This window comes from Artibeus jamaicensis, unplaced genomic scaffold, assembly GCF_021234435.1.
Source record: "Artibeus jamaicensis isolate MK-2021 breed Jamaican fruit bat unplaced genomic scaffold, CSHL_Jam_final scaffold_369, whole genome shotgun sequence".
Classification (NCBI taxonomy): domain Eukaryota; kingdom Metazoa; phylum Chordata; class Mammalia; order Chiroptera; family Phyllostomidae; genus Artibeus; species Artibeus jamaicensis.
The window spans coordinates 155519-182186 of NW_026522042.1; the positions used below are offsets into that span (position 1 = coordinate 155519).

Here is a 26668-nt window from a genome sequence, read left to right on the forward strand (position 1 = left end):
TTGTAGTTTGTTCCCCCAAAAAGGCATAGTCCTAACCCCCAAACCCGTGAACAGGGCCTGATTTGGAAATAGGGCCTTCTCGCTGGCTGAGGGTGGGCCCTGCTTCGGGGGGGGGGGGCGGGGGCCCCTCCTGAACAGGACAGACACAGACGTGCAGAGGCTGCCCGAGGACAGAGGCGGAGATGTCACAGCTGCCTCAATAGGCCGAGGACGCCGAGGACACCAAGGACTGCCAATAGCCACCGGAGCTGGGACACAGGCCCAGCCCCCACCCCCGTGCAGCACAGAGACAGTGCGGCCCTGGCAACACCTGGGGTCAGGATGTCCAGCCTCCGGAACGGCGAGTCCACACATCTCTGTTATGTTCAGCCACCCGGTCTGTGGTGCTTTGTGACCTGGCCCCGGGGAGCTCATTCAGTCCCCGACCCCAGTGTGCTGTCTGGATGACCAGGGCCAACACGGCGGGTCTTTCACGGCCCCCCGCACATCTGTGCGCTGCTTCATGGAGGAGATGATAGGGAAGCTAAAGGAGCTTATGAAGAAGGCTGTGTGCGTGTCGCGTGTGAGTTCACACCCCCTGTTAGGCTAAAGGCATTCATATGTTACACTTCAGTAACCGTAATTCTGTTCAAATCAAGCAGAGGTGATACAGCTTGTTGTTTTAAAGGAGTAGATCTTCATATACATGAATGTAAATAGCTCAGCGATTTTCAACATTTGTCATCTCATGGCACACAAGCTAATTACTAAAACTCTATGGCATGCTAAAAATAGATTTGTTGACAATCTGACAGAAACTCGCTATAACTTTGACTTAGACACACCAGATGGCCATTGTCATTTTCTCACTTCACAACCTAAGGGAAGACAGACGAGCGCCCCGACTAATTAGTCAGGCACACTGGCTGAAATCGCTGATATAAAGATACACATGCGTATACGTGTGCTTATTAGAAAGACGGGGCAATACTGCTTGAAATGACGAAAACTGTCCACTGCTTTATGTTGGAACTTCATCTCCGGATGACCGAGGCGCCGTTACAGGGAACCAAGGTCACCGTGTCCGCTGAGACAGAGCCACACGACCGCAGCAGCGGCAAAGTGCTGCCTGCCACACGTCGCTTCCTTTGTCCGGTGCTACTTTCTCCAAAGCTGCATTTAGTTTTTTTATTGCCACAAACAGGCAGCATACAGAAGCACTGATTCAGTCTTCTAAAATTAGTCAGGTAAACATGATGCTTAAATATTTTATGCTTTCTTGCTGCATATTTATTTTTGGAATGAAATAAGAACTTTATTCCCTTTTGGCAGTTAACCTGTTAAAATAAAATTTATAGCCCCCTTTCCCACTGAGCTTGTGCAAAGATAGGTTTGGGGTCTGCAGGCAGGTGTGCAGGCGGCAGTGACTCGAGCGCACACTTCGGGGAAGAGTGTTAATGAGCCTCTAACCCGCTCTGTGGTGCACAGGGCCGGTCTTCCCACCTGCCTGGCTTTATCCACCCTGCTCACACCAGCAGGTCTACTGATCAGATTGTCTTCTCCCATTGTTTCATGTGGAAATGCTCAGATCTTCATTTTACAATAACACCCACTTCTGACTGAAGCCTGATTTTAAAAAAAAGCCTGAAGCACAAGGATACACTTGACCTATTCCTTCTCACCACGTTGCCATGGTGATCCATCTTTCCCGGAGGAGGGGACAGGCATATAAAGCTCTTTTATGGGGCCTTTGACCCCAGTGCCAGCAAGACCCTAAGGACTGTGTGTTTCTGCTCGTGGGAACTGGAGACATTTTTCAGAAAACATCATCTAACCCCCCCACACCTGAATAAAATTCACAGCCAAGCTGGGTGAAGGCATCTCTGCTCATTTCGTTTTCTAAGAACGATTAACACAAAGGCAGAGAAAGACGCCATTTTTGCTTTCTTTCTAATTAATCTTTTTGACATACTTCTTCCCAGTGGGATTTTGATTTTGCTCAACTCTGTCAAAACCTGGGGCATCAACAATGAAAGGCGGGCAGCTCGGAGCTGGTAGCCACGGCTGGGGGCAGTTTCTCCCAGAACGCGGCTCAGAATGCCCACGCCAGATCAAATCTCTGCTTCACACAAATCTCTGCTTTTCCACAGGACTCTCATTGCTGCCCTAAAATAATAGGCAGCAGAGACTCCGTGCAAAGGGTTGGCTGGTTGCAGGGGCAGCTGCCTGGACGGTGGGGTGTCTGAGACAGGAGGGGTCGCAGGGCCAGGTGGGGAGGTGAGCAGGGGATGCAGGCAAGGTTCTGAGGATGGAAAGGCCCCACTGCGGCACCTGCACCGAGGCCAGGCTGCACCCTGGATGGGGGGTGGGGGGAAGCTGCAGGATGCTCCAGGGGAAGAACCGCTCAAAGGCTCCCTGCTAGGGCCTCTGGGAAGGCGGAGGGGCCAGGCGGGAGGGAGAGGGCCCTGTGGGCACTCGGCCCCTTCAACCTTGTTATTGTGGCTGCCGCTTTTGAAAAGGATAAAATGGACCATAGAATTAAACGAAAACAAAGTCTGAAAGAGAGGCCAAACACATTTAATAGACTCGATAGACTCTAAATCTAGAATAACATCTACAGAATTCATTCAACTTGAATTCTACTGGGTTGGCTAAACAGTTTGTTTAGTTTTTTTCTGTACAAGGGCTCTTGTGGTGTTCGGTTGTCTTTAACTTCATTCAAACCAATTCTGTTAGATTGTATTGGGATAGCTGTCATGTCAGGGTGCATTAAAAAAGCTCACCAAAATTTTTGTGCAGCCATTTTAAAATTGAAGATGGAAGGAAATGTGCAATGTTTCCAGTGTATTATGCTTTACTATTTCAAGAAAGGTAAAAATGGGACTGAAATGCAAAAACAAAGAGATTTGTGCAGTGTGTGGAGAAGGCGCCGTGACTGATCGAACGTGTCTAAAGTGGTCTGTGGTCTGTGAAATTCCTTGGTCCTGCTGACATTTTGTTCAAACGACTCCTTGCTGTGGGCCGTCTCCTGCACTGGAAGGTGTGGAGCAGCCCCCCCCGGCCTCCACCCACGGGAAGCAAATGGTGGGAGAGAGCGACGTACTCAGAACATGCAGATCAATGAATTCATTGGTTAAAATGAAGAACCTGTCTTTTATTTTATGGAAAAAACTAAATGGATTTTTTGGCTAACACAATACTTAGGGATTATATCTTCCATTAGGATGGGAAAATGAAAATTTCCTAGAATCAGGGCAAATAAACCAACCACACAATTTCTGGACCAAAGGAAGACAGCCTGACTGAACTATGCGGGGCAGGAAGCGACCGCACATTCCTGCTGCGAGTACACAACACACTCCGATGTCATCACTTCAGATTGAAGCGGGAAGGTTCCTGGGCCTGAGAGCAGCATTGCTGATGGGAAACAAAGTCTGTGCAGAAGCAACATTTGGCTCCTGTTTTCACAGTAAAAAGTCACCGAAATCACTGCAATACAAATAGAGCACAAAGACTTAGCGTGTTTGCCACACTGCCGGGCGGCCCCGCACTTAAATTTCTCTGACGGTATTAGTATTCCAACTACAATTCACATTTCTATTTTCAAGGCAAAAATTTCTTTTATGGGTCATCTATCTTTCTTCCCAGGTCCTCAGACTCTATGCTGGGAGGTGCCAGTGAGTCAGAGCAGACACCGGGCATCTACGGACCCTTCTCCTCCTGCAGGACAGACGGACATGTCTCCCATGGGGCCTGCCCAGGCCCGAGGATCTCGCTGTGCTCACAGGATCAGACCTGGTCTCCACATGTTCCGAGTTCTGCCCAAGGCCACGCTCACCCTGGCACATCCCCAGCGTGGGAGGCAGGTGACCGTGCAGCTGCAGGACTGGGGCCCATGGACCACGCACGGGACCCCTTACACCCCATGACTCCCTGACGCGGCTGACAGATGCAGGTCAGGGTTTCTAGCCTTTGGAACCAACAGCAACAGCATCTGACACAGCTCAGAGCTGTCTTGGAGGGACAGTACAATGAGGGGTGACCCTTCACTTCCAGGGAAGGGTCAGGACACCTCTTCCTTCTGACTGGCTCATTTACCAGTTACATCCAGCACCTTCTCATGGTGCTGTATGCTCAGAGCTGACCTTCACAGGGTTTGGTGGGGGGTTCACATTCCCTACAAGCACCCTGTTGTTCTGACACTGGTAGTTTGATGGTTGGGTAAGTGACAGGCGGGGACTCTGATCACATTCTGGCTCCATCACTAGTCTGTGACCTTAGAAAAATCAGTTCACCTCCCACACCTCGGTTTCCTCAGCGTAAAGCTCTGATCTTGGTAGACCAGTTCCCACAGTCATCGCGGAGGATAGACGGGCCGACACGGGTGGCCCCTTCGGCATGGGCCTGGGACACCGGCAGCGAGCCACACGGTCACCAGCAGCGAGTCATACGGTCACAGTCACGGCTCCACAGCTCTTCCCTTTCTTCTCAAGTTTCTTTCCTCTGTGCAGAGCTTTGTATTCCAGTATTTCATGTTTATGGCTCGGGCTTATGGTTTGCATGTGGAAATTTATATGAGGTATATTACAATTGATGTACATGCTACTGTACACATTATATCTAGTAATTGGGGTGACAGACCTACTTTTTGGATGTCATTTTTTTTCAAAAATGAAGCTACAAACCATTATTAACCACTCCTCTTTAAATAAAATGGTGAGTGACCAAGAAGTAAAGAGGTCTCAAAAGTAGTCATTCTTTGCTAAAATATCATCTTTTTTCTCATATGGAAATGTGATTACTTCTGTGGGCTTTCAAGTTCACTGAAGTTGGAAGGTAAAAATCTCTGAGCCTCACAACTTCCTGCTGCCAGAAGAGTGACTTTGAGATGCAGTTTCCAGGGCGATTAAAGACCAAATGGAGACACGCAGATGAAACTGGAAGTTGCCTTGGGAAGATACGCAAACAAATGATAACTGGAGTCATGCTTTGGCCTCTGGTTTTACAAAAGGAAGGAGGTGCTTTCTCTTACGTTACAAATAAACTGCAGGTGAGCAGAGTTTGACGAAGCAGAGAAATGCACTAATAAAAGCATCGCCTGGTCTGGGCTGGGTGAGCCATGTGAAGGACGCAGCACACGAGGCCTACGTGTCCTGTAAGGGGTCGGGGTGTGCAGCCACCCGACTTCGAGATGACGGTCATAGGCGGCGTCAAAGTTGCAATCACTAGGGGTCGGGAGGCTAATGTCTCTGCTGACTGCAGAGACGCAGAGAACTTACTCACTTGTGGGAGCACAAGGAGCTCGGGTCTTAGACGTGTCTGATTTTAGCCCTCGGTGGAGACTTCCAATAAGAGGGCTCTAAAACCAACAGTCTATAAGTGGGAGTGTTCTCATCATATTGGAAATCTACTTTTTCTTTCAATAACTTTTTTTGATTACTGGTGTTATGCTTTTCCTGTTATATCAGTTTCAATGATTCCCAAGTAGGATTAGCCATTTATCTATAAATAAAGTTATAAATTTGGGGTGGATGCCCAAAGCAAAAAGTGAAAAATGTGCTTATTTGGGCAGTGCTCTGCCTCTCCTTCCAAGACTATTTATCGTCTCACGACTTGTGGCTGGAACTGACCACTTTTTTTCTCGATGAGTGAGATGGCAAAGCTTGCCATTCAAGGCGGTGAGCTGCTCTTTAAGCAAAAATGTTTCTAACTTGTTATCTCCTTTACATGTATTTTCTAGATCACTCAGTAATTGTTGGCATGGCATTATTTTAACTTCTATTTTTACACAATGCCCCAAACCCCCCTGAAACCATCAGAGACACACTCAGAACCACAGGGTTGCACTCTCACCCTGGAGGCACGGAACACACAGCAGCCCCTGCAGTTCAACCCAGGACCAGACGTGGCCTCACCCTGATGTGGGAAGATGGGCTGCAGCCACGAGCACATTAACGTGGAAAATTTAATTAGCTCCATTTCCTGAAACAAGTTAGATCAGGTTAGGAACCAGAGGCCCTTTTCCAAAGACAGAAGCAGGGAGGGCGCCAGAGAGGAGGCAAGTGGGCAGCGGGCGGCAGGTGCTGGAGAAGGGCCCTTGTATTCAAGAAGCCCTCCCAGCAGGAGGCCTGGGCGCGTCCAGGGCGGCCCCCAGAGCCCAGTCCGAAGCCGGGCTCCCTCGGAGGGAAGACTCCTTTAACCTCACTCACGTCCACCGAACGCACACTCATTTTACCTCGGAGTCTGACCTCAAGCACCTTTCCCCCTCTTTCTAATAAATAAAAATCCAAATGTCATGATGTCAAACTCTTTTTTAAAATTTTATTTATTTATCTTTAGAGGGGAAGGGAAGGAGAGAGGGAGAGAAACATCAATGTGTGGTTGCCTCTCGTGCGTCCCCTGCTGGGAACTGGCCTGCAACCCAGGCGTGTGCCCTGACTGGGAATCGAACCATGATCCTCTGGGTTGAAGGACTGCACTCAATCCACTGAGCTACACCAGCCAGGACTGATGTCAAACTCTTTATCAGCATTTTTAAGATTTGCAGTGACTGTCCCTGGTGGTCATGTTGCGAAGGACCGTAGCGTGGGACTGAACTCGGCCCTCCGGCGTCCACGGTGAAAGCACCTCCCAAAGAGCAAGGCTGCTTCACTTACTCAGAAAACAGGGACATAAAACCCCCGATATGGGACACCATTACTTCACCAGCGTTTTTATTCTGAAAGTATTTTGAGAGCAGAGATTCCTAAAGAAACATCTTTTCACTTCACATGATGTCATAAGTAACCAGATAGTTAGAAGAACACTGAAGAACAAGGGAAAAACCAAAGCATCGCAGTAACTGATGACCTTTGCTTCAGTGACCTCGACTCTGAACATGCGCTGCAGTGTTACTCGCGCTGACCTGCCACCTGGGAAATGAGGCAACGGAGCCGCTGGGACTGGGCACCACGGGCTCTCGAGGTGGGATGGACGGCATGAGATCAATAGCGAACACGGCCGAAAACTGTGTGCACAGCCAATCAACGCCGAGCCCAGCCCGGCACCTGCACAGCAGGTCCCTCCTAATTCACGCTGGAGCCGGGGCCCACCCAGAGAGTGGATGGAGGTTCCGGGGGGCCACGGAGGAAGAACTGCCCCCTTCAGACTTCTAAAGTACGGCGACCAAAATAATTCAGATGAAGTAGAAGTGCCTTCTTCAGGACAGTTCTGGAACGGAGCAGAATTTCAGCAGCAGATACACTCAGCACAGTTTGCCTGCCCGGCGCTGTTTCTTTTGCTTTCATCTGGCCGTTAGCTCGTGCGACGTGGAGGGTAAGTGCAGCTGTGCACCGGCAGGTCCCCAGAAGGTGCTTGTCGGCCCGCCCGCCGCCTCCCGTGCTGGGGAGCCACCACTGTTCTGTCCTTTCCGACTGCAGGACAAGGGGCGTCGCGCCCGGCTGCTTCAGTGTGGCCCCTTCACTGTGAGATTCTCGGTGCTTTGGAGAATTCTGTGCTTGAGGTCACATTCAGCTATTCAGGTTACTTTTTATCTCACTAATCGGAGATGTTCTTCTGTCCTGGAAACACGTCACGTCGGGCAGTTCGCCCCACCAGGGTCCTTCCGTGTGGCGCTCTCGCGGCTCCGTCTTACCCTGCAGGCGGACTTGAGAGGCGTGGACCACAGACTGCGTGCCGGCTCCCGCCACGCGCCGTTAACAAAGATTTCATGCCTCCGCAGTTCTCAAAATTACACGAAAGCCAGACGTGTTTCTCTTTAAACAACAAAATGTGATTTTTTTAAGGAAACTGGATTCAGGATGTGTCATTACAAAGTAAACAGGCAAGGATTAAAATTCTTCCTGGGGAGAAACCACGACTCAGAAGCAGCGACCCAGCCCCTCAGCAAAGCCCGCTTCCACCTGCAGAAGGGGCAGGTGGGGCTTCAGACTGGGGGTCAGGGCTTCTCTCTGGGCAACCAGCTGTCCTGTCTCGGTCTCACCTGAGACTTCAGCGAGGTTCCTTCCTCTTCTGACTTTCCTTCTTTGTATAGTGACCTGAATGAACACACAACAGTCAGGTCTCTTTCACACGGTCGGGTGGACTGCCGCTGCTGGGGGCAATGGGGGGGCTTCTCCGGGCAGCAGGCTGGGGGTGGGCTCTGCAGCAGGAGGGCGGCCTAGGGGCGGGGGGCTGGGGGGTCCGTCTGAGGTCTCCGCGCAGTCTGCCTGCACGGGGGCACATGGGACCCAAACAGCAGGGACACAGTCACGTGTGGCTGCAGCCCAGCGGGGAACAGGAAGTCTGTGAAGCAGGCCGTGATCAGCATTTTGAAAATCCACAGGATGTGACAGGAGATAACTGCGCACATCACACAGGCGCCTTCGGGGCGGACTTCAGTGTGTGTCCGTGGGCGGGGGTGCGATGCACAGACAGATACTTCTTGTCTTGTGGGTCACGGTCAGAAAAGCTTCAGGGCTGCGACCGGGGCCTGGGAAGGCCCCAGAGCCCGTGAGGCCAGCAGCAGAGCCTCGCACTCGGCAGGTGTCATCACTGTTCTCCTGGGTAGGTTTCTGTGTTAGTTTTTACACATACGAACAGGCAGTGCATGCAATTTCATACATCATGTAATGTATTATATCATGTCCTGGGGAAAGCCCCACTGAACACTGGTGACAAAGGGGGACTGTTTGCAGGCTGGCTGTGCTCACTTCCATCTGAACAGACTCTCTGTCACCTCAGTGTCCGCTGCAATGGGAATGACACAGAACAAAGGAATCGTGTTCAGATTGCCACACAGCTGCCCACTTGCGCCGAAGGCTCAGCTTCAGCCCTGCCCCACAGTGGAGCCCGCACCTGCCCGAGCTCACGGTGCTTCCCAGACACAACGTCAGCCCCATCCTCCTCCTTCCCTGGACTGTACCTTCCAGCTAGCAAACATACCCTCACATTTCTGATAAACGGTACCTCCCTTCCTTGTGGTTTTGACAAATGCATTATCCAAACATTTAAGCACATATTGGATATTCTGCTACTTAACCTCAGAGTTTATAAACCCTGCAAACAGAAGGCAAGTGTCTGTATTTGGGGATGTGGTCACATTACATACAACCTGGTTCTCTGGTGAGTGTACTGCACATTCTTTGGGTTTTTAAGTGTCTGACATGTGGAACTCTTGTCATGCTGGCTGTGACCCAGGACTCTGTTTTGTGGGAATGGCACACATGCTCGCCCTGGGTGTTTGGGGTCTTGGAAAGGCATCCCCGTACAACTGCAGGTGACGCCTTTCCCCTAAACAGCAGTGGGTTTGCGCCCGTCCACTTGGAACACAGTCCCATCTCATGATGAGAGGAGGGGCGTGAGTGCTTTGTGACAAAGAACAAGACAGCCAGTCCCTCACACTGGTCAGATCTGAAGTGCTGTCCCAGTGACGGTGCACGTGCGCAGAGAGTAGGTAAAATCTAGTCCATCACGACATTGTACAAAAACTCGGCTCCACGCTTTGAGCTGACTTGCCACTGGGTGTCTCCTGGGGGTCATGTTCTGGGCACAAGTCAGTCCCACCCCACCTGCCAGGAGCTGTCTGGTCCCCTAGAGACATTTTGTTCTGAGAGGGCCCCTCCTTCCAGCTAGAGCTCGGAATCAGTGTGTTTAAAGGCTGCTAACCGGTGTGGGCTGGTTTCCCAGCCTCTGTCAATGCCAAGCTTCCACAGAGGCCGTCTCTTCCTCCCTTCCACGCTCCTTTCCTGGGGACATCACGCACCGAGCAGATACCCCATCTGTATGTCCCCAGTACTCTGCGCTCGTTAAAGCTCTTCTCTATTTGGAGGAAGGACCCTCAGTTCATTTACGAAGACACGTGGAAGCAATCGTACGATATGTTCACCCCCAGCTGACAACCCTCCACACCTCCCCACTGAACCGAAGCACAGCCCACACTCTCGGGTAGGACCCGTAAGAACCCACCTGGTGTGGCTCGGCTGCCCCTTCCCTCCCCCCCTTCATTCCCGCCAGGCGGACGGCACGGTCCAGTGGCCGCCGCGCTCCCAGCAGAGTGAAGACCGTGCCCTGCCCTTCCCCAGAGCCTCACGGGCGGCCCCGCCCAGGCTCCACGCCCCGCCTTCTACACGCATCGGAAGCGGACCCCACTCCCACATCCCCGCCTCCACAGCCCCCGGGGCACAGCCCCATGTGAACACGCGTGTTTCCCACTGGGCAGCTCTCTGTCTCTCTGGACCAGAAGGCAAACCCAACGGGGCAGGTGCCCGCCTGTCCTGTGCACCCGGTGCCCACGTCCGCTCCAGGAAGAGCACCTGGCACCTGGCAGGTGCTCGGAGGGTCCCGTGAGGGGTCGAGTGAGTGAACCGGGAGGCGGGTGAAGAGCCCCCGGAGGCCCCGGCACCGGACGTGGCGTGGAGCAGAAGGGGCGAGGGAGGGCACAGGGCGCAACCCCCAGCCCCTGGGTGGGGGCGAGGAGCAGAGATGCAGTTGTTAACAATTGAAATGGGATAAATGTTGAAAAGTGAAGGAAGTAAGAAAGGTAAACCATAACTCATAGATCTACTGGCTCTGAACAGGGTAAAAATCACAAGGGCTTTGTTCGAATAAAAAATGAAACCATGTCGTGACCTCGCCCGGACACCCTGTTCCCCAGTCACACTGACTCTGCAGCTGTGGCGGTCTGCCAGTCACGGGGGCCGTGGCCCGCATGGCGCACAATGGGGCCCCGTGGCTGGGATGGGGGCAGCCCTGACCCTCGTCGGCACGGCCAGGAGAACCTGTGGACACGGAGACCACCCCACACCCACACGGCGCGGTCCCAGCTTTCAACCAGACAGCAGCCAAGCCCATCAGACCAAACAGACTCTTCTTTACAAATCCATTTTGATTTGACCATAGATTTCGATAAGCAAAGGTTTCTGCTGAATCCTGACGCACGGCGGCCGCTGCCCCAGAGCCCTTCCGCGGGCAGCTGGGGGCGGGTGTCCAAAACAGAGTCACGCCACGGTGTTGCCTCCATCTGCCTGGCCCGTAAGCCCTGGCGCCCCCCACTTGATCTTGATCTTTCCTGCCCCTGTCCTGGGCGAACCTGATGGCCCGGCCCTGCAAAGTGCTCAGGGGAGTCACAGCGCGTCCTCAAATGTTGTACGAGGAAAGGAAACGCACATTCAAGCCCTCTTCATGCTTTTAGCTCTGCTGCCATTTTCATGATTTTAAAATTCTGTCGCAACGTGGATATATAAAAATTAGATAATAAAGAAAAATAGCCATCTATTGAAAGACTCATGAATCAAAAATTAAAAGCAGACTATTATCTGGTGGAGGAGCAGGCACGCGCCATTCACGTGGCCGTGAACACTGCCACGGGCGGCTGACGCCAAGGACTGGGACTTCCAAACGCAGAAATCCAGCACTTAGCACATGACGGATTCTCAGTGTGCGTTTCATTTGTCTAAAAGAAATTAACTGGTTGTGAAAGGTCAGCATTTACTAGATCTGAGTCTCAAGGGAAGTTACAAAAACTTCGTACGTGATAATCTCTTACAAATGGAACGGCCGAGCTCCAGGCAGCCGGGTGCTGTCCTGTCTGCTGCCCAGGTCGGGGACGCCAACACCCTGAGGCTGGACCAGTTCTCGGTGCTGGCCTGGCACCGGGTCTCCCGCTAGGAACCCCGGGGAACCAGGAACAGACTGACAGCCGGCAGAGGTGGGGGGAGAGGGTGGGGAGAGGGGGAAGGGCCTAGACAAAGAGCAGGTATGAATGACCCGTGGGCGTGGACCACAGGGTGGGGACTGACTGTGGAAATGGAGGGTGGGGTGGCAGAGGAGGGCAAAGGGGGAAACAGTGGGACAGCTGCAACAATGACAATTAAAAATGATTTAATTTAAAAAATGGAAAAGGATTTTTGTCATTTCTATAGAAAAAATTCTGGCTTTTTCAAAGTGTTTGCAAGAATTAATTAACATAGTTGACATGTTGGGAACAGCACATTCGGTGAGTGTCAGAGGTGGCTGGTCGCTGAGAGAAGCTGAAATCAACAGAGATTATAAACCTACAGAACCTTAGCAAAGCCAACTCAGCAACTTAAAACAGAGATGCTTTCAGTGGTAAAAGTCCTGTGGTTCATAGGCTGAAGGACACAAAATTGCACATTGGTAACTAGGAAGGGGACCAAGGCCATCAACGTGCTGTGTCCTCTCAAGTTCGTTTGGAGTTTACCTTAACGTAGGATTGTCTACATTAACATCCAGGTCAGACTCATTATATTAAATGTAACCTATGCCTTATTTTTTTCTGGCTCAGTTGGATTTTCTTATCTTTTGCCTTGTATCTCAACTTCTGCCACATTCATCTAGACCAGGACTTCTTAGGTGGAGTTTCCTTACATTCACATAATTAACATTTTCTAGACGTACAAAATAATGTTAACTACCCCACCAAGCATATTAATTCTGAAATGTTTACTGAGTTTTATTTACTTCCAATTAGTTTCACTGTGTGTTTTTTTTTTAGTTCAGAATTTGTTAACTTCATTTTAGTATGATTCTAGCTAATTCATATCCAAAAAGAGACAGTGTCGAGAAGAATCCAACTTAAAGAACCACTTGCCCCACCCCCGCTATAAACAGGAAACAGCACTAGATTTAAAATGACTTTTGGCACGAATCCCTCTCTTCTAAGACTTGGCATAAGTACGACTCGGGGTGGGTGCACATTTTGTGAAGACAGCAGGTTATTTTGGTTATAGTGGGTGGAGCAAATAACCCGCCACTGCTTCTAGAATTCTTCATCTCATGAAAGACGGGAGAAGGTCCCTCTTCCCAGTAAACCCCCAAGAAAATAGGTCTTGTCATTGTCCCCACAAGGCACAGGGTGGGTGGGAAAGCTGTCAGCTACAGCTCCCTGAAAGACATCACTTGGAGACTTAAAACTGATTTAAAAAAACTCTATTTTAATGGTTATTAGACGCGTATAACAATGGGCCGTAGCACCGAGGCCTCTGCTCTCCTCCAGCTGACGGCCAGTGGCCACAGGGCCACGTACAAGGGTCAGGGGCCGACCCTGTTACTCACAAACGTGTCTCCAGATGCACAGTGTTGCTGAGCGGCCCCCTCCCGTGCCCGTTTGAGCAGGAGGGCGGCCCTAAGAGTTACTTTCTGTGTGTGTGTGGCGGGGGCAGGGGAGGATGAAAATCAGAGGAGCAGAACAAGGAAGAGACACACAAACAGCAACAGAACTCATAGGTCATAACAGGACTAACTGTTGATATTTTTGTTAATTAGACCTAAAAAGGAAACATTTAAGGGCAACTCAGCAATGATCACACTACTGCTGAGTGCCTTTGACCTTGTGCACGTAAGTACAGACGTAACTTACCTGTCTGTGTTCAACAGACGGCCGGGCCGGAGGGTTCGGGCACCACAGCCACCTTCACTTCAGTTGCCCGGTGGCTGACTTGGTTTCCCCAGGCCTGTCATGTCCAGATAGCATCCCTGGCGCACGAGCGCTAGGATTAAGCTCTTAAGCAAAAACCATCCAGTACGATCTCCAACTTTAGAATGGAAATAGGAATTGGGAAGAAGAAACGCTGTGTGATTCTGTTCCACTCCAGTGACATCCATCGAAAACCTACACCCTGCCCCGCAGCCCAGAGCCCGGAGAGTCAACCCCCGAGGGAGACAGGACGTCAACGACCTGACGGTACCTGGTGGGTCCTGCTCCCTCCTTCTCCCCTGTCCTTGTTCTGAGAATTTCGTGGACGTTTCAAACACAGGATTCACTCCGATCAGCCTGTCATGAGGACGTTCTCCAGCTGCCTGCACCCCACTGGCCTGCAGCATGTGCAGCTTTAGTGGCAGGAAATGAGCACACCCACAGGACACAAGCAAGAGCATCCGTGTGGCTTATGAGGACAATTTCGCTTTGCTGATGACATCAGTGAAGATGAAGAAAATGCTGCCAAGTCGTTCCCTGCCCCTCCACTGCTTCCACTCACCCCTTCTTTCTCCCCGGCTTATGAAAGCCCTCGGTGTCGTCCTCTTCCCTCCGAGTTTTCCTTCCACGACCTGCTGCTCCCCAGCCACTCTCCCTCCTCCCCCTTCTCTTCAGGTGGCGATTCGGCCCCGAGAGGCACTGCAATAAGGCACCGTGAGAACTGAAAACTGGAAAACCTTATCTGTGGTCTCCGCACTGCCGGTCACATCACTGCAGTCCTGGGCCGGCCTCCGACTCTCTGCCCGTGATGGGCTGGGGTCCTGGAGCCCCGTATCTGGTGTGGGTCGGCCCGCTCACTTAAGTTCTTCAGCGTGGCTTTCATCGTTAACTGAGTACAGTGACATAGTTGGCCTAATGTATGAGACAGTAAAGGACTGAAAGAAATGCATTCAACGAGCTCTTACTAAAAGGCAGCCTGTGGCGGGCAGCGTTCATAATCGCTACGAGGTACCTGGGTGGGGTGGTGAGTCTGTCCTTCCTCTGCTCTGTGCTGCTCTCTCTGACCCAATCCCCCACCCTCCCCTCGACCTTTGCCCCTGATCTCAGCAAACGTTCACTTTGATCATAGTAATGCGCACACCTAGTTTAAAAAGCACATCAGGGAAATTCACATCCGTCCAAGGCCCCCAACACTCCGTGCAACCTCAACCTTAGTGCCCCTATTTCCCAGTAAATATGTTTTTCCTGCTGTTTGCTTGGTCAGTTTCAGAGTTTACCTATCGGCCTCCTTCCTAACAGAGGGCCTTGAGCTCAGTGGCACCTTTATACCAACTTCCTGCTCTTCACACCGAAGACACAGCCAAAGAGCACGAGCTTCCGTTCAATGAAAGGCCTGTTTTACAGACCGTGGCCTTTTCACTACTGAGGGAAGTACTGTCGACTCCTCGTGTGCCTTTTGGGTTTTCCTGAAGTCAGTCCTCTCCTCAAGTTCCGTTTGCGTCACAACCAGGACTAGTTCTCACCCATCACTCCGTCAGCCTCTCAGCCCCACTGTCGTCCGGCCCAACGACCGGCCAATTGGCGGACTGTGTCCTTCCCATCCGCCTGCTTTGGTGCCTGAGTTTCTCAAGTTCTGAGACTGTATGAGGTTCGGCAGGAGAGACGCGGCCCTGCCACTGGGGGCCTGGGGCTTCCCTTCAGCACCAGAGAAGCTTCCAGGCGCCTCTCCCGCTCTCCTTGTCTCTGTCGCTTCACTGGGGTAGAAAGCAAGAGTGGTTGTTGCCACCACCTGAGTCAGGGACGTGGCAGCGAGATCGTTAATGTGCCGCCACGTGCCCTGTGCTCCCCTGCCGCCTTCCCGGCTCAGACACTTCCCGTGCCTCCGTTCAGTCCATCCCCAAAGTGCTGGTAAGTCAGACAACCAGTCACACAACCGTTCACAGAATGAAACGCGTGTCCCCTCCCGTCACTTCCTGTGGCTCCCACAGCAGGGCCCGGGCTCTGCGCACCACCAGCCCACCGGTCACGCTGCCTCGTGGCCGCCTTCCTGACCTACTGGGGGGTCACTGAAGTTTCCCTTCTGTGTGGGAAAAGGCGGTAACAGCAAGGACCCAGTCAGAGAGGTGAACACCTCGGGGTACAGCCTGGGGCCGGGAGGACCCCAGGGCCACTGGGATGAACAAGCCTGGTCCTGCCACCAAGACTCGGGCCTCTGATGTCGGTTCCCAGGAAACAGCTCTCCCGGCCGTGACGGAGGGACTGCTAGGACTTTCTGCTCCGAGTTCACGACACTCGGCGCTCAAATGGGGAGGGGGGTGGGTGCTCCAGACCCCAGACCGCGGTGTCCTGGAACCAGGGAGCCCTTGGGAGAAGAAGGGACTGGGGGCAACCTAGCAACGTGGGAAGTGGGGCCCTGGCTGGTCTTGGGGTGACGGGTGGGGGTGGGGGAGGCAACGGGGAGGGGTGAGGAGCAGGGCCAGCACAGGCACCCTGCCCCCAGCTGCTCTACAGGACAGGCCACCCCGAGGCTGTGCTCCGGCAGCAGAAGTCAGAGGCCTGCGGGGACCCCCAAGTCCACTCCTCCCTCAGGCCGAGGGGGACGCCAGCCCAGGGGCGCAGGCTACCCCTCTGCACTTGCCGCTACTGCACTGTCGGTAACAAACAGGTAGAAGGTGTGTGTCTGTGCTCCACTGGCTCATCCTCTCGTTGGGATACGGCTGGAACCCGAGTGCTCCCCCTGCGTCACCTGTGTTGGCGGAGGCGTGCGCCTCAGACCTGGCCTCTGGGAAGCCAGCTGTCCCCAGGTCTCCTGCCCGTACCTGCCAGCCCTGGGCACCAGGCGGCCCCCGTCCACAGAGACGTGCCCCTCAGACGTGCCAGCAGCACCTCATCTCCTGGGCTCGCTGTTGGCCACTGACGGGGGGCGGGGGCCGCGGTCTGGGTCCCACACACTCACGAGGTCGGAGCTGCTGCCGCGTGCCCTCCTCGCCTCCCTCTCCCCTGGGCGGGGGCTCCCAGAGGCTCCCAGGCAACAAACTGAGGAAGGAGACTGGAAAACCCAGCTGTCCTCCTCTGGAAAATGTCAAAGAGATTTGCAAAAATACAACAGGACCACTCTTCTCACTGCTCTTATTGCTTGTTTTTAAAAATGCACTTATTTTTCATAAAAGTACAGATGGTCCTGACTTACGATCTGACAATGGTGAGAAAGTGTTACACATTCAGGAGAGACCGTACTTTTTTGGATTTGGATCCTGTCCCAGGCCAGTAATTCAGTGTGGCAGCCCCTCGGGTTGGTCATCGGCCCTGCGATCGGGGGGCACTGCCCAGGGCACTGTGTGGCCAGCATCGTTGGCTGTTGTGTTCTGAGCACGTTTGCGGGAGGAGAGGCCAAGCTGTGAAGTTCGGTGGGTGAGGTGCACCAAGTCCGCTTTCCACTTCCGATATTTTCAATTTACGATGAGCGTTTTGGGATGTAATGCATCATAATTAAGGGGTCTCTTTATGTATAATTCATGTTTACACGTGATGTGCTATTTTTCAATAAATTAATGTTCACTTTTGCCAGTTTTAATTTCTAACACAGTAACTATCAATGACACAACCCACAACACGCATGCTCTTTGGGGTACTCGGTGGTTTTTGAGGGTATAAATCGGTCAGAAATCTATGAGCAATGTGTTCAAGGCACACTGCGTAGATTACGTTGTTCTTCAAAACAAGCCTGCGAGGCGACTGTTATTCTTATTTGAGAGAAAATGAAACCCAGACATAACAGAGTTGACTAAGTTGCCCAGAATCAAACTATCGGGCACCAAACCCACCATTTCTCCCGGGGCTGCTTCTGTCCCTGGTCTCAGGACAGCTGCCTCCACTTACAGACAGACACCGGGACGACCGCCACAACCTGAACTGTGTGTCCTTCCAAGGAGACCAGCCACCCACCCCGCAGTGTCTCCAGCCCACGAAGCCAGCCCACTGCTGGCCAGCCCTGCGGGAACCGGGACCGGTCTCTGCGGCAGCCTGGAAGCACGTGATAATTCTGTCATAATGTGCCACCAGGGTCAGGACTTGACGAAGACCTGGGACCACAGGGGAAGGCCACTCACACCCTGACGCTTCACAAAGGATCCTGATTCAGTGACCCACCTCCAGCATCCCGAGCCTTGGGCCCCCAGTCAGGTGGCACCTGAAACCGTCCCCTCTTCCGCCCACCTGACGGGCCCTGGCCCTGCTGGGTCAGGCCTGGCGGGAGCGGCCTTTGCTCTCTGCCTGGGGCTGCGTGGCAGCGACTCCCACACCCGCCCCCGCCCCCACCCTGCTGTCCCCATTCCCTCTGTCCCCAGGGTCCACTCCGCCCTGACTGCGTCCCCAAACCCTGCATACCCCTTTGTAAAGTTGTTAAACTTCTGAATTACCTGCAGTGACTCCTCCCCAAACCCTGTTAGTCCTCGTACCCACATCGATTTTTTCTAATTTTACGTCTCCTTTGTTCTTTTATTCTTAGTTTACACTACGCTTTGGTGCCTGACACTTCACAGACTTTCTAAGATTATGTCCGATATGGTAAACTCCTTGAAGGCGTGTCCATCGTCCACCTGTGGGTGGAGCGAAGTGATCTGTGTCAACTGAGGGCCACGCCTGCTCTCCCATCCATGTGGCCCGAGTGTGCAGGACTGGCCAAGTCGGTGCCAGCGGAGCAGACACGGAGGGCGGGCCAGAGCCACCAAACAGAGACGAGGAGCATTTCCCAGCGGGACAGACGCTGCGCTCCCTCCCTCGCTCTGGTTTGAGGGAGCACAGCGACAGCGGCTCTCCTGGGTGCGGCGATGGTGTGTAACTGCCCGCCACACTGCGGGGCATCAGCTCTGTGAGCACCCGGTGAGCAAGCTGCCCTCGTGACTAGCTCTGCGGGGCAGTGGAGGGCTCTGTCTAGCCACCAAGCACCGCTGGTGGCCCGGGCACACCAACACGCACCAGCAGCCAGTGAGAGGAACCCAGGTCCCTTGTCAATAAGCGTGTACACGCCACTATCATGTCAGGACACCACAACCAACCTCTGCATATAGGTGTCTGTTGACCTTGGAACTGGCAGCTTGTGCCCCCAAAAGTCTAGCTGCTGCCGCAGAAAGTGCAGAGTTAGGTAGGTGAGGTCAGCACCTTGAAATGCAAGAGGCTGAGGGAAATAAAAATTGAGCACACACTGTGTGTCAGATACTACACTAAGTACTTTATAAATGTTTTACTTAATGTTTACGAAAAGACTACAAGCAAAGCACTATTATTCCCAGTTCACAGACAGAAAGACTGAGGCACGAGACGTGAACTAACTTGCCCAGTTTCCCAGGACGCTGCTGGTCGGAGAGACAGTCTGAACCCCGCAGTCTGGCTCCCGGGCCCGTTTTCACGACAGCATCGTCCTGTTAGTGAGGGGAGCCGACCGCACACGCAGAGCGGGGGGCCTCCGGTCCAACCCGCACGGGCCCTGGGAGCCAAGGCAGCCCCTGCACGTCAAGGAGAAAACTCTCAGTCTCATGGAGCCGTTTTCCTGCTAACTCGTCGACTACAGTCAGCTTCTCTCACAAACAGTGGGGCAGAAATAAAGTAGAGCTGGACGGGAAGGCCCAGGGAAGGTGAAGGGGGGGTCACACTGAGCCCGCGGTGGCAGGAGCCCTAATGCTGGCCCTGAGGGGCTCGGCCCCCGGGGGCTCGTACTGACAGACCCCACAGGGAGGCGACTGGCCTGCTCTTCACATTCTCCGCCGGCTGCCCCCAAAGGAAGGAAATGAGACTGTCATTAAAGTATTTCTTTGTTTAAATCTTGATCCATTTAAACCTACAGTTATTTGGAACTTCACTGAGAATTTCCGTTCTCTGCGGCCGAAGGTTGAAATCCCCGTTTTAGTAGGTGTGGGAGCCGCAGCCAGGTGGAAAGTCCGGGAGGAGAGAGACCACTGGGACCCCGAGATGCATCCATCCGGGTGGGAGGCGGCGTGTTACTGGGAAAACATCCTTCTCCACTGCTTGCAGGCTATTTCCTGGCCCGTTTAGTTGGAGAGTTCGGAGTTCAAAGTTACTACGAAGGCAGTAAGGGAGCTACATAACCAGGAGGAAATTACTTAGCCACTCTGTGTCTTGGTTTCCTCATGTCTTTAAAAAAAGCCATAGTAATACATTTCAAGGTTGTTATAAGTGTTAAAAATAAAGTGTGCTCGGTGGCTGGCCCAGAGCAAGCACTGAAAAAGCAGCAACCGAGAGCGAGCGAGCAGCTGCGTGCAGAGAAGAGGCCCCGCGCCAGGCGGGCTTGAGCGCCCGCCCGCCTCCTTCACTCTCTGAGCCTCAGTCTTCTGATCTGGGAATGGGGGGTAAGAACAGCATCTGTCTCGGGTTCACCAGAGGCCGCGTGACTCCACACCTATGAGCATACACACTGTACCTGGAGCATAAGAACCACAGAACGCCAGCCTGGTTTTATTTAGCTGAGTTCAAGGTCAGTGACTGAGACCGAGAGAGGCAGGCTGTGAGCCCCGGGACCCAGCCTGCGGCCCGGCTTCCCTCTCTGTGTACCGTCCTGACACCCCCGTGCTCACTGCCCATGCACACACCTCTCCCCCCGCACCAGCTGCTGCTGCCTCTCAGCACCCAGTGTCCGCAGTCCCTACGGACGTGCAGGACAAACGCCATGACAGCTGATTGTGAAGCTCGCTGAAGATGAAGCTCAGGTTCCCTCCGAGGGCCCCAGCCAAGTGTTCACATGGTCATCTGCTTTTGTGCCTTTGGCAAAAGTAAGGTGTTTCTGTGTCCTGTTTCTTAAAGAGGACCACCGAACTGTAAACGCTTCAGGTCCCCGCAATGCCCTACATCCACCCCTGCCCAGACAGACAGCCAGACGGGGACCATAAGGATCTGACAAACAGCAGGCAGAAAACACTTGACTGAAGCTCTGCTGGGAACAGTCTGCAAACAAAGGCTGGTTTCTAAAACACAGCGAGGCAGACAGACCTTGCAAGCTCACCCTGTGGTCCACGCTCGGGCCCTGTCTTGCCCTCGGGGCTCTGCTCGGCCCGTGCACACAACCCCCGCTGCCCCTCCTCTGACAGGTCCCTGCCGGCAGCTGTCTGCAGCCTCAGGTGCTCGGCCTTCTCTCCAGAGCATGGGCACACGCACGTGTGCAAACCTACCTTCAGTCTACATTTCCTCACTGTCTGGTGCACAGCAAAAACTCAGACATGTCAGCTGAGTGACTGACTGACCGACTGAACAGACTAACGATTCCCTAGCTCACGCACGGAGGCTCCTCGGGGCTGGGCGTCCTTCCTGCGCACCCGTGCTCACGTCTGTCAGAGCGGACGGGTGCTCTGCTCTCATCCAAGTCCCATTCAGGGGACTCGCCGCCGACCCTGTGCACCCCTCACTGCTTGTCCCCAGCACCCAGCACAGTGCCCAGTAGGTAGTGGGCGGCCAATGACTGTTTCATTCAACTGAATGACTTGGTCAAGTACAGGAGCCCCAAAGCCAGTGCTGTGCGGTTTAGAAAGGAAGAAAATGAACAGACAGCTTTGCACCTCACACAGAACCAGGAAAGCGTCCTTATCACGGCAAACACTCAGCAGCTAAAGGGCGGGTGTGATCTGCTCCCATTTCACAGAGAAGTGAAACCTTGAGGCGGCAAGATCAGGGTCAGCCCTGGAACCCGGGCTGACTCTGACGTCCTGTGGGTGCGGTGGGGCTGCCCTACCGCTTGGGGTGCACGCGGACGCCACACAGCCAGGAAGCGCCTGGCCAGGAACGAGTTCGGGCTGGTCCTCGAGCTGCGTGGGGGAGGAGGGTTCACATATTTGGCTGTTTGAGTTCCTGCTGGGGCTGTGGGATAGATGGGCCCTCATGCCCGACAGCCCCACTTAGGAGCGGAACTGTGTCTCACCTTTCCCAGTCTCTCAGGAAAAGGAGACGCTAAGCTGGAAGAACATGGTGGGGAGGGGCACGAGGAGGACCAGGAAGGCCTTGGCAGTGGCCACTGTGTCCAGGGAGCCCGCCCTCAGGCAGAAATGCTGGCTGAGGTCTGAACGCCACGCTGATCGGTGGGCCAAGGGACCCACCCTGCTCATCCAGCGAACACGGCTCCCTGCCCCTACTGTGCACCAAGAGCAGAGGCTGCAGGCTGGGCACTTCCCGCAGGGGTTCACCCCATTCACTCAGCCTCTGCCCGCGTGTCCCTCTGAACCCCACGATCCCCAAACAGCCACCCGCCGCCTGGAGGAAGTCGCCAACAGTGAGTTCTCCACGCCACGCAGACAACGGTGACCTGCTCATGCCTCGAACAACACAACTGATCCCACGACTGCAGACGGCTTCCTGGGACAGGTGACAAAGGAGGGCAGAAGGGGTCCAGAGGTGACTTGGTGTGGGGAAATGGGGATAAGAGACCAGGGCTTTGCATCAGACGCCCTGCAGGCCTCCGACACAGCCTGTGACCCCTGGTCTCGCAGGCGGCCTCTGTGTGGTCAAGTGCAGGCCTTGGACACGGGCCCTGGCTGCAGCCCTGCTCTGACGCGGCACGGCTGTGACCTTGGGCCAGTTCCTGTGTCTTGCTGATTCTCGGTTTCCTCATTTAATGGGGCTAATAATACCACCTTCCCTCATGGGGTTGTTGCAAAAAATAAACCCTCAACTGCACGCAAACACAAAGTGCTCACTTCGCGGGTTGACACTGTCGCAGTCACGTCACCGAGTAAGGTGCGGGGCCAGGACGCTGTGAGACCGAGACCGGACCCCGAGCCCTGCGGCTCCAGACGCCGAGACCAGGAGTGCATGGGGCCTCCAGTGCAGTGGCTGAAACCACGGTCGGGGTCGGTGCCAGAAGCCACCTGTGTGGCTCCAAGAACCTGCCTTTCCTTCTCTCTCTGTTCTGACTTTTGACCTCTGGGGCCCACAGACTCTGGAGGGGCTGCCTCCACCCCCTGCAGTGAGCCGACTCCTAGAGATGATGAGAAACCCACAGGCTCGCTCTTCACGTGCTAACCAACCAATGTCCAGCCCTACCCCTGACCACCTCCCCACTGGGCTCTTACAGTCCAGCCACGGCCACCTGCCCTGAGCGCCCAGTCGGTGTGACAAACAGGGACAACGCTGCCCCCGGGCCCGGTGAACCGACCCCCACCTGCCGCCTGCCCCCGCACACCCCTTCCCCACAGGGGCGGAGGCTGTGCGTCCCGCTCCTCTTGACCGTTTTTCTAACTCTTGTTTTGTAGAAATGGAAGTACAAAGTACCCGTGATGAAGCTGTCATTAAATTTATTTTAAGAAACAAACCAGCACAGCAGTGTACACTATCTCTCTTTTCTGTTCATAAAAAAAAAGATGCTAAAACCTGTATTTTAGAACACGCTCTTCCCCAGGCCATAGCAAGGGAGGCGGTGTGTCCTCTCAGCCACCTCGTCTTCTCCTGTACCAGATGGTGGCACAGCTTCCGCACATGGCTCTCTGTGAGTGCTGGGGCACCCCGGTGGCCCCTGGACCAGGAGCGATGCTCGACAGGCAGGAAGCCGAGTTATGACAAGGACCTGCGCACAGCTCAGCAAGGGGCCCTCTGGGCGGGGCGCAGCCCTGGCCTCCGACCCATGAGAGGGCGAGTCTCCCAGCAGCTCGGCCACAGCCCAGAGCTCGGGATGGGACAGGGCGGGGCAGACAGGAGTCTCGAAAAGTGCTGGGGAGAAAAGGAGCCAAAGACAGGAGACAAAGCTTGCGATGACACCCAAGGGAACAGCCGCCTGCTGCCTTCAGTGCCCCACCCACGCTCCACCTGTATTCACTGAGCTGGTCTTCCACCCTCGAGATCAGCCCTGAGCTCTGGACGTGAACTCTGCAAAGCCCACGATAGAAGGGGGCCCGGTGCTTCCTGAGCAAAGGAGGCTGTCGAGTCTGGCCTCCCACACGGCCGTTTCAGCAGCGACCACACTCCGTGCTTGCGGGTTTCTCTGAGCCCCATTGCTCCCACAGCGGCAGTCCACGCACGGAGCAGGAGCACGGCAGGTACTATCTTGCTAACGGAGGCTGCGCCGTCTGCAGTGTTCTCCCTGGGAGGGGAGCCACCCTACATCGCCATTCTCGAGGCTAAACTACTTTCTAAATTAAACTACAATATTATAGGCCCCAGCTGTGAAATCTCTTCCTATAATTAAAGTGAAACGCCACACTCAGTTTCTCTCCAGCCTATTTGTCACACCACTAAATGACGCAAAATAATAAAGGCACCAACCTAAATACTTGGGATCTCTAAAATTTTGAAAAACTTTGATTTGAGGACCATAAAAGCGATCATCAGATGCGAGAGCGACAGCAATGTTGACACAGTGGAGGAGGTTGTCGTGAGAACACCAATGGGACACAAGGTCTGTAACTAACTCGATGAACGACGATGTTTTCTAAGCACATTTGTTCCCAGGCAGCGACGGACCTCAACAGAATGGAGGCATGACATGTCCCAGCAGAACCGTCACGTTTTCTGTCACCATTCAGATGCTTTCCTTCCACGTGGACTCCGGAGACCCCAGTGTCCAGTCTGGGGCTCAGAACACCCCCAGGCAGCACAGGCGACAAGCAAAGCACCAAGTGAACAACAGGGGAGGCTCCCACGCAGTCCCGCCCAGGCTAGAAAGCTGACTTGGACGAGCCTGGCGCCCTGTGCCAGGGGTGCCGCTGGCAGCCAGCTGCAAAGCTCATCCCCGGCCAGCGCAGGTGGCGGCTGGGCAGCAGCAGACATGGCCTTGAGACCCGGCCCGGCCTCGGCACTCGCCCCGCTCTGTCTGGCTTGCTCTCCAGAAAGGAGCTCTGTCTGCGGGGGGTCCGCACCAGGAGGGTGCTGAGGACCTGGCTGGTGTCTGGGGAAAGGTCCAGCTGCCCTGGACTAACCTGTGGGACCACTCTGCTTTCTCCCCCCTGAAATGTGCAACAGGCTGTGTTGCTGGCATGAAGTAAGAAATGCGCATTTGGCCTCCGTCCTGGTTCCTGCAAAAGAGCTCCTGGAACCCTCGGAATTTTGGCTTTGGGATTGTTCGCAATAGGCCCCTTCCATTCTACCTGTTTCCCAAGGAGGGGACTCTCCGTGGGCCCCTGCAAGGCTTCACCATGGAGACAATTTGCCAGAAGGAGGAACCACGATCAAAGGGTGGGGACTTCCAGCCACACCCCCGACCTCCTGGAGTGGCAGGTGCTGAAAATCAGTTTCTCCTGCAGGACGGGAGGCCCTGGCAGCTGGGTGAGGAGTCACACCATGGTGCTGGAAGGGACAGGTCCTCCCCAGTCCCCCATGCTGTGTCCCTGCTGCTCTTTAGATGGCTGTCCCCAAGCTGTACACTTTAAATACACCAGTAACAGTGAGTCCAGTGCTTCCCTGAGTCTCGTGAGCCGCTCTAGACAATTACCAACCCCGACAGGAGAGGCTGTGCAGCCTCCAGACTTGCAATCGGTCTCTGAAGGGTGGGGGCCTTGCCCGCGGAACTGAGGTCTTTACCTGGCGAGTCTCTGTTCATCCAGGTGGTGAGGGTCAGAACTGAAATGGTGGGACAGCCAGGAGGCACCGACAGAGGATTAAAGACTAGTTGTGTTGGCCGAACCCACACGCTGGCTGTCAGAAGTGGTGTGAGTGGAAAGATGGCAGGACAGGCTGAGAGGACTGTGGGCTTCTCAATAACTCATTTACACATTCACCTAAGTTCATCAAAATACTATGAACTGGGAAAAACAGTTGTTTGGTAACTAAAATGCAGTGAGATGACAAGCCTCAATGACAAATTCGTTCCCAATTAAATGATTTCTCGAAGTCATTAACAACAGGAACGGCACATTGCAGCGTGAAGCAGAGACCCCGGGACCCGCCGCCCGCCGCTCCGGCCACGTCCTCCCCGCAGGCCTCCGCTCTCCGGGACAGGCACCTGCTTTCACAGGCCCCTCTCTGGCCCCCCCAGGATGCACCTGGGGAGACCGCCAGCTTCAGAAAAACAGCTCCTTGCTCGAGAAGACTTCCCAGGATAAAGTTTGGGGCTGGGGACTAGTCTCTCAAGTTCTCACCTGAGTTCTAACCTGACCCAGAAGACTCTGGCGTCAGAACAAGAGACACGCACTGTTGAAACTGCCTGAGAGGACCCCGTCTGTGCATTTACCTGCATCTTCACATCTCACTGCCAAAGGCTTTACGATAGGTAAAGGTCATCTAGTTTATAGAACTGTCTTAATAAAGGCTCTTTTATTTCAAACATGTCTAAACACTGTACCCCAGGGCTTGCCTGTCCTTGGACGTTGGGTATCTGAGGAGGGGCCGTATCCTCTGCCGGGCCTGGATTGCCCCCGGCCACCTGCAGCAGGGAGTGGGGTCAGGGCTGTCCCAGCAGAAGGTGTGGATTCCACCTCTCGGGACACATCTGCTAAAGCCCGAACCCACCTCAGTGGGGGGTGGGGTAACGTGAACAGCAAGAGGGGCCTCGACCAACCAGAGCATGTTCTGCCCATGTCTACTTTATTTCATGGATCTACATGCTTAGTACATGCTTGTCTCGTGTGTATGAATGTTTTGCTCACGTCATCCCTCACGGTACCTTGAGCTTGCATCTGTTTTCTGTTTCTCACTGGCTGTTCTAGGTTGGGGGTCTCTGACCTCCTGCCGGGGTCAGAGAGCGGCAGGAAGCCAGCCAGTGGTCTCGGAACTGACTGGAGAGCCTTGTACTTAGGGGGAGACCCTGCTTTAAAATAAATATCTTATTTCACTTGTTTTCTTTGTGTGGATAAACATAACTGTTAGAGCTGGGAGCACAGTCTGTGAAGTGTGAACAGATCACGTTCGACGTTACATCTGGGCCTTTTGAAGGGCCTAGACTCAAGCTTCCTCTACACCTGGTTCTTCGCTTTTTCTTTAAAGCGCTGGACACAGGCTGCTTCCTGCCGCATGAACCGTGAGGCCCGTTCCACGCGGGTTAGAAGAGTGGCCCACAGGCGCGCACACGTGCCCGGGGCCACGCCGGCCACACCGGCACAGCCGTCTCACTGGCTGTCCCTGCCACCAACACAACAGCGACTACATTTTCTCTTTTCTGAACACGCTCAGGAAGTGACACCTGACAAGGCATCAGTCAGTTTCCAAGCCGTGAAGAGGCTGCGCTCTGCTGCCTTGGAAACAGCACCTTCCACAGCAGAGCGCCTGGCCATGGAGGCTGTGGAGCCCTGGAGACAGACAGACAGACAGACAGATGGACAGACAGGCAGGGCGCCCGCCGTCACACAC

The 26668-nt window shown here is 54.0% G+C and overlaps 1 protein-coding gene across 2 annotated transcripts in view; it reads right to left on the reverse strand.

The window, feature by feature from the left end:
* The window catches only part of RAB3C (RAB3C, member RAS oncogene family), an 80594-nt gene that overhangs the window by 44758 nt on the left and 9168 nt on the right, over positions 1 to 26668 (reverse strand). The gene's annotated exons all lie outside the window — the stretch shown is intronic.